This window comes from Chrysochloris asiatica, unplaced genomic scaffold, assembly GCF_000296735.1.
Source record: "Chrysochloris asiatica unplaced genomic scaffold, ChrAsi1.0 scaffold00001, whole genome shotgun sequence".
In the NCBI taxonomy this organism is placed as follows: domain Eukaryota; kingdom Metazoa; phylum Chordata; class Mammalia; order Afrosoricida; family Chrysochloridae; genus Chrysochloris; species Chrysochloris asiatica.
In genome coordinates this window covers 11,996,979-12,009,032 of record NW_006408519.1, presented here as the reverse complement: position 1 = coordinate 12,009,032, position 12,054 = coordinate 11,996,979, and the positions used below count along the sequence as shown (strand labels likewise).

Below are 12,054 nucleotides of genomic sequence, written 5' to 3'. Positions count from 1 at the left end.
TTCATTTTCTTAGGCAAGATGGCAACTCCAAAATGACATACAAATATAATGCATTTTTATTGTCATTAGTATTGGTTTGAGGGTTTTTTTAAAAGTTGTATTCAAATAAGATTCACACCTTCAGTAATTAAGCCATCCATCATAACCATTTAGAATGGGTTATTAGAAAATCAATTACTAGATTGTGAAGCATTAATTTCCATATACACAGAAAAATTCAAAATTTCTAGGTACTGACAGCATTTTGGACAAAGAAATTCTAAACTTTGACAATGGTGATGGCAGTTAATTCATTCTAATTAATTAGAAAAAAAGGAAATGAAAAAAAATCCTTTACCAACTGTCAAACTACTTCTGTGTCTAGATTATTCCATGCATTCAGAAGAATAAAAAGAAAAGAAAAGTCAATCAATCATTCAATTGAATGTGAATAGTCTATTTAGAACATCTAGCTCTGAAAATTAATTCCTGGGCAAGAAGATTATAAGGGGATGGCAAAAGAAGAAAAGTTACTTAATGCCAGTACCCCATGGATTTTAATACGTACTAGTGGCAGCAGCCGTGAGCTCAAGCTTAAAAACAATTGTGAAGATGGTACAGGACCTGGTGAAATTTCATTCTGTTGTACATAAGGCTGCTGTGAGACAGCACCAAACAACAACATTGGGGTTCAAGTCTCATTAGGAAGGTTCTGCACCCTATACCTGGAATCCTGGTGTGGGGTGGAGGCTAAGCACTGGACCACAGGTCGCTTTAAACCACAAGGTTGGAGGTTCACACTCACCAGAGGCCCCTTGAAAACTCTCTACAGGGTTGCTGTGAATCAGAACTGACTTGAGGGCATTTAGTAACACCAACAACACACCCGATACCTGTGAGCATGGTGGCTCCATTGGATAAGCACTGGGCTGTGTACCACAAGGTTGGCAGTCCAATCCCATCAGCTGATCTGTGAGAGAAAGATGAGGCATTCTGCTTCTGCAAAGATTTACAGCCTAGGAAACACCGTATAGGGTTGCTATGAGTCAGAACCCACTTGACGGCACTCAACAACAAGAACACGCTACACTTATATGGGATACAAATGAGAATTGGATCCCTATAAGGATGGCAGTTTAGAATAATACAGGAAAACACTGTTACTCCAAAGGAATGAACAGTTCTTACAGCAAGGACACCAGCGTGTTAGCAGAAATTCATTTTAACAATGTTTTTGCTATTTTTTTTTTTTTTATCGACTGCTAGAGATCTTATCTTTCCATTAACCTACTTTACACATAGAATTTGTAACCAAAAATTAAACAGAGAAGTTCCTTTTTACATCGGTGTTCTTATATCTGTGAAAATTTAGAAATCTCCCAGTTTTTTCAGAATAAAGACCTATCACTTTAAGAATATTCAATGACAAGTATATATGGGGGGGGAGGGGGGAAAATAATCCTTTCTTCCAAATCTAATCTCTGAAGCCAACAGATTAATATTTCCTTTAACGTGCTATTCTAATAAATGGGCAGTAATAGGATTATATATAATTGACTGTTCTATGTATTCATAAAAATTAAGTAATATCTTAAAATATCACTTTAATTTGGAATTTATTTAAAATACTAAGAAATCTCTATTGGGTTTTGCATGAAGGTGAACATATGAGACCATCACCACAGCAACCAAACCTGTGAATAATACTGTGTTAGTCAATAGCGATCCTTTATAGAGTTTCTGTGGCTATACATCTTCATGGAAGCAGAAATCACCGTTTTTCCAATGGAGGGGTTAGTGGGTTTGAACTGCTTACATTGTAGTTAACAATGCTGTATCCTACAGTGCCACAATCAGCAATAGAGAATTTTAAAAAAGTTTATATTGTCCCAATTCTTTCTGAATCTATGAATCAGTATTCTTCAGTAGGTAAAATAATTGTGCATCATCTACCTTGTTCTAGAATTTGTATAATTTCTCATGTGTACCTAATATCTCAAACACATGTCTCCTCCTGGAGTGGTCCTTGAATACCCGCAGGTATTTGGAGAGTTATACCTCAGTGGCCTCACCACCAGAGCCACCACTGGTTTTGATAACCCTCCTGACAATCAGGGGGGCATTGTGCAGGGATCACTCCATCTCTATAAGCTGTTCACTACTGCAATGGAAGATGATAGGGTAGGTCTTAGCCTTGGGACAGTCAGTGAATAAACCGTACCTGTGAGTCTCCTCAAAGTTCTAGCAGCACTGCTTGGACACATCTGCTGACAGAACATTCACAATAGGGCCATAATCATTGCCCTGTTTATATCCTCTTCAGACATCTGGCCAGCACAAACCATGTGCCTGTCAGCAAAGCACTGAGTTGCCACATCCCCAGTGGTGAGTTTAGACAAGATAACTTTGGTTTCAGAATATTGAATCCTCTCTAACTTGTCATAGAGAATGCTCCACTCAGCATCAACAATTGCTTGCTATTCTTACACTATATGGACTTTTACTTTAACAATGTCTAAGTTTTGAGTTCTACCTCAACATTTTAAAAGACAGTCATGAGATTATCACATTTGGGGGGTTGCATTTCAAATTCAACATAAGAGAACTTCTTGAATGCAACGCCAGCTACCACCTGGGACTCCTCTAGGGATGCACCGTACACTTTCTTGATTCTAATCATTTTGAGTTGCAGTAAGTCATTGAGCATCATGATTGTCACTGTAGCAGTGACGATCGCTCTTCTGGGAGATCAACTTGCAGCTCAGAGTGATGGCACACTTACCCAGCCACTTCTTCTCCTCCACACTACTTTCCTTCTTCATGGTCACAGTGATCTCTTTGATCCTGATAAATGCCAGCTTGGTAGCCGGGCAAATCTTCCTTCATACATGGTTTCACCTGCTTGAGAAATTACAGCATGTAGGGTCACTTAGTGACTGATCTCAGCTTGGGACTTTGCAATGTCCATTAAATTCTTTGCTGTGGGATGGAGGACATTAAGGCCTTTCAGACGTGTGACTCCATCATTAGAAACTGTAACTTTACCTCAGCCATCCATGATCTTGTCTATGCCACAGGGGCCCAGGGTGGTTCTTACAACCCAGACAACCACCTGACAGGCATTGGTATTATATATAAGCTGGAGGGAGGGGGGCGGTGCCATTGAGTCTATCAGTCTCCCTTTTCAACAGGTTAACTGGTCTGGGAATCATTTTGGAAGGTTATTTAGTGGCTCACTCCTCTTTTTTTCTCTGGGTCCATGCTGTCCAGCCACCCCACAGTTCCCCACGCCAGAGAGATCACCAGAGACTGCACCAAACCATGATGCCAGGAGAGCTAGTTATAATATTTCTATCTTTACCCTCTGTCGCTGCTTATTTATGTAGAATCTAATGCTAAATTTACTGTGAAAATTGTCCTCCTTTGAATCAAAACTGTAAAAAGGTTTTATCCTATTACAAATTCATGTCCAAGTTTATTGTACAAGAAATTATGCCAATTACATATCATAGTTCATAAAGACAATGTTCTACACCCTACTTTGGTGAGTAGTGACTGGGATCTTGAAAGATCATGAGTAGCCATCAAAAGTGCAACTATTGATCTCTCTATGTACGGAAAAAGGAAAAGTGATGAAAATTGAAGATGCTTGGAATCAATTGATCCAATGAACTAATAGAATATGTCTCCATGATTCTGAGACCAGAATTAGATGGTGCCTGGCAACCACTACCTACCACTGTAAAAGAGAACACATTCAAAGATCCTGGATAGACTCAAAGAAAATGTAGATCGAAACTCAAACTTACATATTAAAAAAAAATTTTTTTTTAAAAGACAAGGTTTACTACTCAGTAAAAAAAAAAAAAAAAACTGGAGGAACCTGAGACTATGGTCCTCAGTCATCCTTTAGATCTGGAACAAAACTCACTGTTCTAGTCCAATTTTCAGCCAAACGGTAGATAGCTATTAAGGTATGCTTGCTATGGAATCTGATCCTATACAGGGTTACTATGAGTCTGAACCAACTGAATGGTACTTAACAACAACAACACTGCTATGGTCAACCATTCAAGATCAAAAGAGACACATTTACCTAAGAACAAAGTTCAGAAGTATTGGAAAGGAGGGTGGGATGGAAATAAGTACCACAGGAGAAAGGAGAAGAGCTGTTGCCACATGGAGGAGATTGCAATCATTGAGATGAAACAAAGTGCATGATTTATTGAATGTAAAGCTGATGATCTACTTTGTAAACCTTCACTCAGTTCACAATAAAAAGCTTTTATAAAAAATCAAAGAAAATATGCCAATTAGATAGTTATTAACACTATTACTTGAGTTAGCCAATCTTCTTTTGAGATGTAACTTGGTACATTGGAAAGCAACCGTCTTTGAAATCCAGAAAAATCTGAGTTTTTAATCACTTATGTCTAGAACCAAGCATGAGTGCCCCCCACCCTTAAAAGGATCACACTGGAAAGTTAAGTGCCCTTACTGCCCCCATTATACTCTTCCAACCCCCATACTGGACAAAGCGCAGTAGAATGACATATAAGCAGAACGGAATCAACAAAAACGAGAAACAGCAAATCAGAACACAAATCCAATGACACCAAGTTACATGAGGAAAAATCAGGGAAAATAAATAAGTAAATAAATAAAGCAAGCCTAAGTATTAAGTGACACAGTGTCGGGGGGTGGGGGGGAATATATATATACACATAGAACATTTTAAACATTTGCTGGCAAAAACTTCCATAACAGCATGAAAGATAAGAAAATATCCATCCAAAAAGCTCAACAAACTCCATGCAGGTTAGACCCAAAAAGAAATTCACTAAGACATACCATAATCACATTTGCCAAACTAAAGAAAACAACGACTCAAAAAATCCTGAGAATAGGTCAGGGGGTGGGGGCTGGGGGGGGGGATGTTCTTGTATATATCTTGTATATATCCACAAATAATGGAAAACCAATAAGACTAAGCTGATTACTCATCTGAAACCATGTAGTTTAGAAGGCAATGGGATGACATATTTAAAACATTGAAAGAAAAATTTTCCAACCAAGAATTATATATTCAGCAACATTATCTCTCAAATCTGATGGCAAAATTAGGGCATTTATAAATTACCAGAAATTAAGGAAATCTGTGAACACCAGATCAAGCTTACGAGAATATTAAAAGGAATCCCTTGGACAGAAAATCAACATGAGATAATACCCTGAGATTAAGACACAGGACAGCATCAGCCTCATACAACCCAGATAAAAAAAAAAAATACCAAAAATAAAACAAAACTCAAAGACTTAAAACAGGGAAGCAGAAAAGTCAATACATACATAATGACAACATTAAACCAAAAAGGAGAATAAATGGTGTAGTTATAAAACTTTTATATGAAGGCAATTTTAATAAATAAAAGATTTCTTTAAATTTAAGAAGATAAGGGAAATTGTAAGGTAACCACCAAAATGTTAATAAATCTACTCAGCAAAAAGAAAAACATAAAGTCTAAGTACACACAAAATCAACAATAACAAAAGAAAGGGAGCAAACTCCACAAGTAAAAAGAAAGTAACACAGAAAATAAAACAGAACAGGCCGGTCCCAGAAGTTTGGGAGGCAGAGAGAGAGTCAGTGGCCAGGCAACTCAGCTTCCAGAAGGTTCTCTGTGCCTGGCAGCCCGCGCCTCCCTGCACACGCCTTCCCAGCTGCCAAGATGCCTAAGAGGAAGGTCAGCTCAGCTGAAGCTTGGGTGACTGAGGAGAAACCTGCACCTGCAAAAGTGGAAATGAAGCCAAACAAGACAGTCAGAAAGGATAAATCTATAGACAAAAATGTGCAAACCAAAGGGGAAAGGGGATCAAAGGGAAATGGGTGGCAGTCACTAACCAAGAAACTAAAGAGGAACCAAGAAGCCTGCCGAAAATGGAGAAATTTAAAAAGAGGAGATTCCAGCCTCTGATGAAGCAGGAGACAAAGAAGCCAAGTCAGATTAATATTTGTCTACCATGTCGCCACACTGGGGCCTGTATCCTCTTTTCCTGAACAATCTAGAGGAATATTTTTATCAACTATTTTATAAATGCACGTTTTTTGGAGTTCTGGTGTGGTGCTGTGGGTTAATGTGCCAGACTGCAAAGCGGTTTGAACAGCAAAGTCAGAGGTTCAAGTTCATCAGCTGCTCCTTGGAAACCCTATATAGGGTTTCTATGGGTCAGAATGGACTCGACGGCACTTAACAACAATAGAAACATTTTTAAGATGGAGGAAATCCCATTTCATCCCATTTTTTAAGTGTAAATGTTTTTTTTAAAAGGTGAAATCATTACCTGGTTGTTTATTTTTTGGTACAACCAGAAAATAGTGGGATGTTGACTGATGGGAGGTTTTGACTATCTTGGTTGTCAACTTAACATTCCATTGGGGGCTGGGGTGAGTTTTATATTCCATAATAAAAATCATACTTAATGGTAATTGGAAGCCATGGTAATGCATTGATATGACTGGAACGTTTTAAAGTCTATTTCCATGCTGTTTTTCAGTAGAATTGTTCCACTCATTTTGACTCTGCCTGTCAGAACTGTGTGCGTTCTGTGAGATCTTTGGTCATGGTAGTCCTGTTTTCCTTATAATATTGTTATGTGCTGTGAAAGGTTGAAAATTTGAATGTGTAGTGTGTGTGATTTTAAATTGTAAATTAGTAGGACTTATGACTTTCAAAAATTGAAGATATTGGTACTTGAAAGCTTTGGTACAAAGGAAAATTTGCCTTCAAATTTAAAGCTGGAAAGTCACTGAAATTCAGAAAATAATTATAACTACATGACTCTTAGATTTTTAGTATGTACATCAAGAATTGTGTACAAATTTTTCATAATGTCTCTGTTGTTGTCGTTAAGTGCCACTGAGTCGATTCTGACCCATAGCGACCCTGCTGTATAGTTTCCAAGGAGCAGCTGGTGAGCTTGAACCATCACCAACTTTGCAGTTCAAATGACTTTGAAGTCTGACACATTAGCCCATAATGCCACACCAGGACTCTGTACTGATCATTAAACAATAAAATACCGCTTATGAAAAAAATAAATAAAACACAACAAAGAAACAATCAACACCACAATAAAGCACAACAAAGTAACAGAATTTAGCCATAATGACACTGGCTATAAATGGCTTAAATGTACCACTAAAGAGACAGAGCGTGGCAAAATGGATAAAAATAAAACAAAAAGAAAAACATGGCCCATCAATATGTTGTCTAAAAGAAACACACCTTGTATATAAACACCTAAGTACACTAAAACTAACAGATGGAAAAAATATATATCCAGCAAGCAGTAACCAAAAAAGACCAGGAGTAGCAATATTAATCTCTGATGAAATAGACTTTAAAACAAAATCCATCATAAAAGATAAAGAAGGAACATTATATAGTGATGTTACATGCAATTTTCACCAAGAGGAAATGACTATAATAAAAACACACACACCCTATGGCATGACTCTGAAATACAGGAAACTATTTCGAACAGCATTGAAAAGAGACATAGCAGATCCACAAGAATAGAATAATAATAGTAGAAGACTTCAACACACCACTTTCACTGAAGTTAAAGTGCAACAATCAACAAACTTGACTTTATAAATAAATACAGAATACTCCAGCCAACAGCAGCAAAATAGTCATTCTTTCAAAATAGTCTTTGTTTGTTCTTGCAGTCGATGGCACTTCCAATATTCTTCACCAACGCAATAATTCAAATGTATTGATTCTGCCAGGGTATTACCTTCAACCAACTAAGTGATTAGAATTTGAGCACTAACAAATACATTTTTAAAATTTTACCATTGAAAAGTTGTACTTTGAATGATATAAGGCAACTACAGTCAGAAAACTAAACCCAATTAATCAGGAATGCATTTGTTTAGCATCTGCAGCATCAGGTTTTTCTATGTTCTTCTTTTTAAGCTATAGTCTACCCATTAGATCTTGAAAGGATGGTAATCGCATCAAGTTTCAGCTAATACTGGTACAACTATGGAGTTCAAAGTACTTCTCAAGTATAAACAATTTGGAGAGCAAATTGCTATAGTGATCTGAATAAATTTAAAAACTGTTTTTAGAAAATACACTTTTTCCTCCAGCATAGGCTAAATCATAATTATTCCATCTGCTTTTCTTTTCCCCTCTTAACTTTTATTTTACACCAGTATCCATATTCCTTTGATGTTCTAAATAATGCTTTCAGTAAAGACAAAAACACAATATATATACTTGTATTAATCCAATGACTAGCATTCCATTTTAAAGACAATTGCAGTAGTTTATAGAAATTATTGGAGTCCTAGTGTGGCACTGTAGGATTAACATTGGACTGCTAACTGTAAGGTTGGAGGTTCAAATTCACCATCTGCCCCTCAGAAACCCTATACAAGTCACTATGAGCTGGAACTGACTCAAAGGCACTTAACAACAACATAGAAATTATTAATGGAAATACTCTCATTATAAAGAACATAAGGCAAAACGACTAAGTGATCTCTCCGTTAGGAATGCTGACATTCTCTTGTGATTTGGTATTGCTGGTCTCCCTCAGTCAGATGATTGTCTTTGTCTCATTTAATGTTTAATATAGGAGTTTCTATAAAATATGTTTGAGCTTGTTTTGCTTTTGTTTTTTCTCATGTTGTCAGGTGTCACTGAGCCGGTTCCAGCCCAAGAGAGCATAATGCTTATTATCAACCTGTTTTGAGGAACTGAGCTCCTTACTGTCACTCACCTATTAATAGGTGCAACCAGGGGGTATTTGACATTATCTTTTTAAATCCCATAGTCAGATGAAAAAGAATTTTTTAAAAAATGCTTCTGCTTATCTTTTTATTGAATGTGACCTTAACTAACACATTTCAATAATGTCCTATTAGGTTTTGTTTGTTTGTTTTTTAACAAAGTACTTGCTCACTATTTCTTTATAACATGTGAGAGCCTTAGGAGACAAACTGAAAAGGGAAAAGGAACTCCAGTAGAGAATAAAGATAAAGATGGGAAAATTACTGAAAAGCTTTATTTATTTTCTGACAGCCTGAAAATTAATATTATAATTACGCTAGCCACTATGCTCTACTTGCTTTGGAGAAAGTTATAACCTTATCTCTCTATATCATGACAAATTAAGACTCATTCTTTGACGAAGGAAAGCAATTTACATGCAAATAATGGTTCAAAAATATCAATCTTACTTCCTACTCTCTCCTAGTAATTAAAGAAGTGATTTCTCTATCTCCATACTCTATAGAACCTTTTAAAAAGAATTTCCATCCTCTCCCAAACTGAAAAGTCCCTGATCAAAATAAATTCTAGGACCTGACGTTTTATGTATCTGATTAGTTTTATTTTCCACTGGAGTCCTGAAAATTTCTTTTATACTTATCAAAAAATTGTAATATCAAGCTCAATACCTACTCTTTGCATCTTTTGATTTTTTTCTAAAGAAAATGCATGTATATGTTTGAAATCAAGATAAAAGGGAAAAATTAAATAGTAACAATTTTATCACTATAAGATATGCCAGCCATCAATGCCAATTTTATATTAAAGCAGAAAAAAATTTAAATTCCATTTAATAGTCAACTATTCTACCACCCGTCTTTCAGTTTGTCATACTGTGGTTACTGGCCTGTCACTGTGATGCTGAAAACTATGCTACCAGTATTTAAAATACCAGCAGAGTCACTCATGGCAACAGGTGAACTTCCATACTAAGACAGATTAGGAAGGCGAGGAGACAGACTTCTTCTGAATGTTTAGCCACTGAAAACCTTATGCATAGCAGCGGAACATTGCTAAGTATAATAAAGGAAGAGGAAAACATGATGAATAGCATCAGAATATTGTTAGATACAGTGCCAGAAGAGGAGTCCCTCAAGTTGGAAGGAACTCAAAATAGGACTGGGAAAGAGCTGCCTCCTAAAGTAGAGTTGTATTCTGTTAATTCCTGGAGCCTAGTTCTTTGCCAATGCCTTCAGTACACCTTGGACTTCTTCCTTCAGTACACTGGCTTTTGTTCATATGTTATGTCTTAAAATGGTTGAACATCAATGATTTCTTTTTGCTACGGTGAGTCTGTATATTCCTTCCATCTTCTTTTGATGCTTCCTGCATCATACAATATTTTGCCTATGTTGTTGTTGTTATTTTTAGGTGCCATCGAGTCGGTACTGACTCATAGCAACCCTATGTACAACAGAATGAAACACTGCCCGGTCCTGGGCAAACCTCATATTTGTTGCCACGCTTGAGCCTATTGATGCTGCCATTTTGCCAATCCATCTCACTGGGGGTCTTTCTTCCTCTTTTTTTCTGACACTCCACCTTACCAAACATGATATACTTCTCCAGAGACTGGTCCCTTTGGACAATATATCTGAAGTATGAAAGAGGAATTTGACTGCACTTCTTCCAACACAGATCTGTTTGTTCTTTTGGCAGCCTATGGCACTTTCAATGTTCATCTCCAAAACCATAACTCAAATGCATCAATTCTTCTATGGTTTAGCTTTCGTATGCATAGGAAGTTACTGAAAATTCCATGGCTTGGGTCAGGTGCACCTTAGTCCTCAAACTGACATCTTTGCTCCTCAACACTTTAAAAAGGTCTTGTGCAGCAGATTTGCCTAATGCAATATGTCCTTTGATTTCTTGGCTGCTGTTTCCATGAATGTTGATGGTTGACCAAAGAAAAATGAAGTCCTTGACAACTTCAATCTTTTCTCCATTGATAAGAATGTTGTTTATTGGTCCAGTGGTGAGGATTTTTGTTTTCTTTACACTGAGATGCAATCCATACCAAAGACTGTGGTCTTTGAACTTCATCAGTAAATATTTTAAGTCCTCTTCACTTTTAGCAAACAAGGTTGTATCATCTGCATATCGCAGGTTGTTAATGAGTTTTCCTCCAATCCTGATGCCATGTTTTTCTACATATAACCCAGCCTCTCGGATTATTTGCTCAGTGTACATACTGAATAAGTATGGTGAAACAATACAACCCTATCACACACCTTTCTTAATTTTAAACATTCTGTTTGAAAAACTACCTCTTGGTCCATGTACAGATTCCTCATGAGCACGATTAAGTGTTCAGGAATACTCATATTTCTAAACATTGTCCATAGCTTGTCATGATCCACACAATCGAAAGCCTTTGCAAAGTCAATAAAGCAGAGGTAAACATCTTTCTGGTATTCTCTGCTTTCAGCCAAGATCCATCGAACATCAGCAATGATAGCCCTCATTCTACAGTCTCTTCTGAATCTGGCTTGAACCTCTGGAAATTCTCTGACAATGTATGCTTGCAGCCATTTCTATACTACCTTTAGTACAACTTTACTCACATGGGATATCAAAGATATTGTCCAATGATTGCCACATTCCATTGGGTCACCTCTCTTTGGAATGGGGACAAATACGGATCTCTTCCAATCAGTCGGCCAGATAGTTGTCTTACAAATTTCTTGGCATAGGTAAATTAATACCTCCAGTGACACCTCACTTTCTTGAAAGATTTCAAATTTTATTTTGTCAATTCCTGATGCCTTCTTCTTTGCCAATTCCTTCAATGCACCTTGGACTGCCTTCTTCAGTAGCATTGGCTCTTGATCATATGCTACCTCTTGAAATGTTTGACATCAATCATTCCATTTTTTAAAAAATGTTTTATTGTGAATTATGTGATAGTTTACATGGGAGAACATTAGCTTTACATTCATCTTATTGTATATCGTTTCATTGCCATGGCTACAACCCCCTCTATGCATCATCAACCAACCAAAGGGTATACCTGAAAGCCTCCCCCTGCACCCCCCATCCTTGTCGTAAGCACACCACCCCTCTCCCTCTCTGAATCTAAAGTTCCCAGCTGCTCCATCTCTCCATGTCATTGTCTTTGCCTCCATCTCTGGTGTCACTGCTTCTCTGGGTAGGGTCCCACTCTCTGCTCTTCTCCCTTGATCATCCCAGGGACCTCCACTACTAGATTGCAAAGTCAATCACTCCCCTCCTT

The 12,054-nt window shown here is 37.3% G+C and overlaps 1 pseudogene; it reads right to left on the bottom strand.

The window, feature by feature from the left end:
- Window positions 1-2,258: 2,258 nt before the first annotated feature.
- On the bottom strand, window positions 2,259-3,191 carry LOC102819910 (annotated as a pseudogene).
- Between the last annotated feature and the right edge of the window lie 8,863 nt (window positions 3,192-12,054).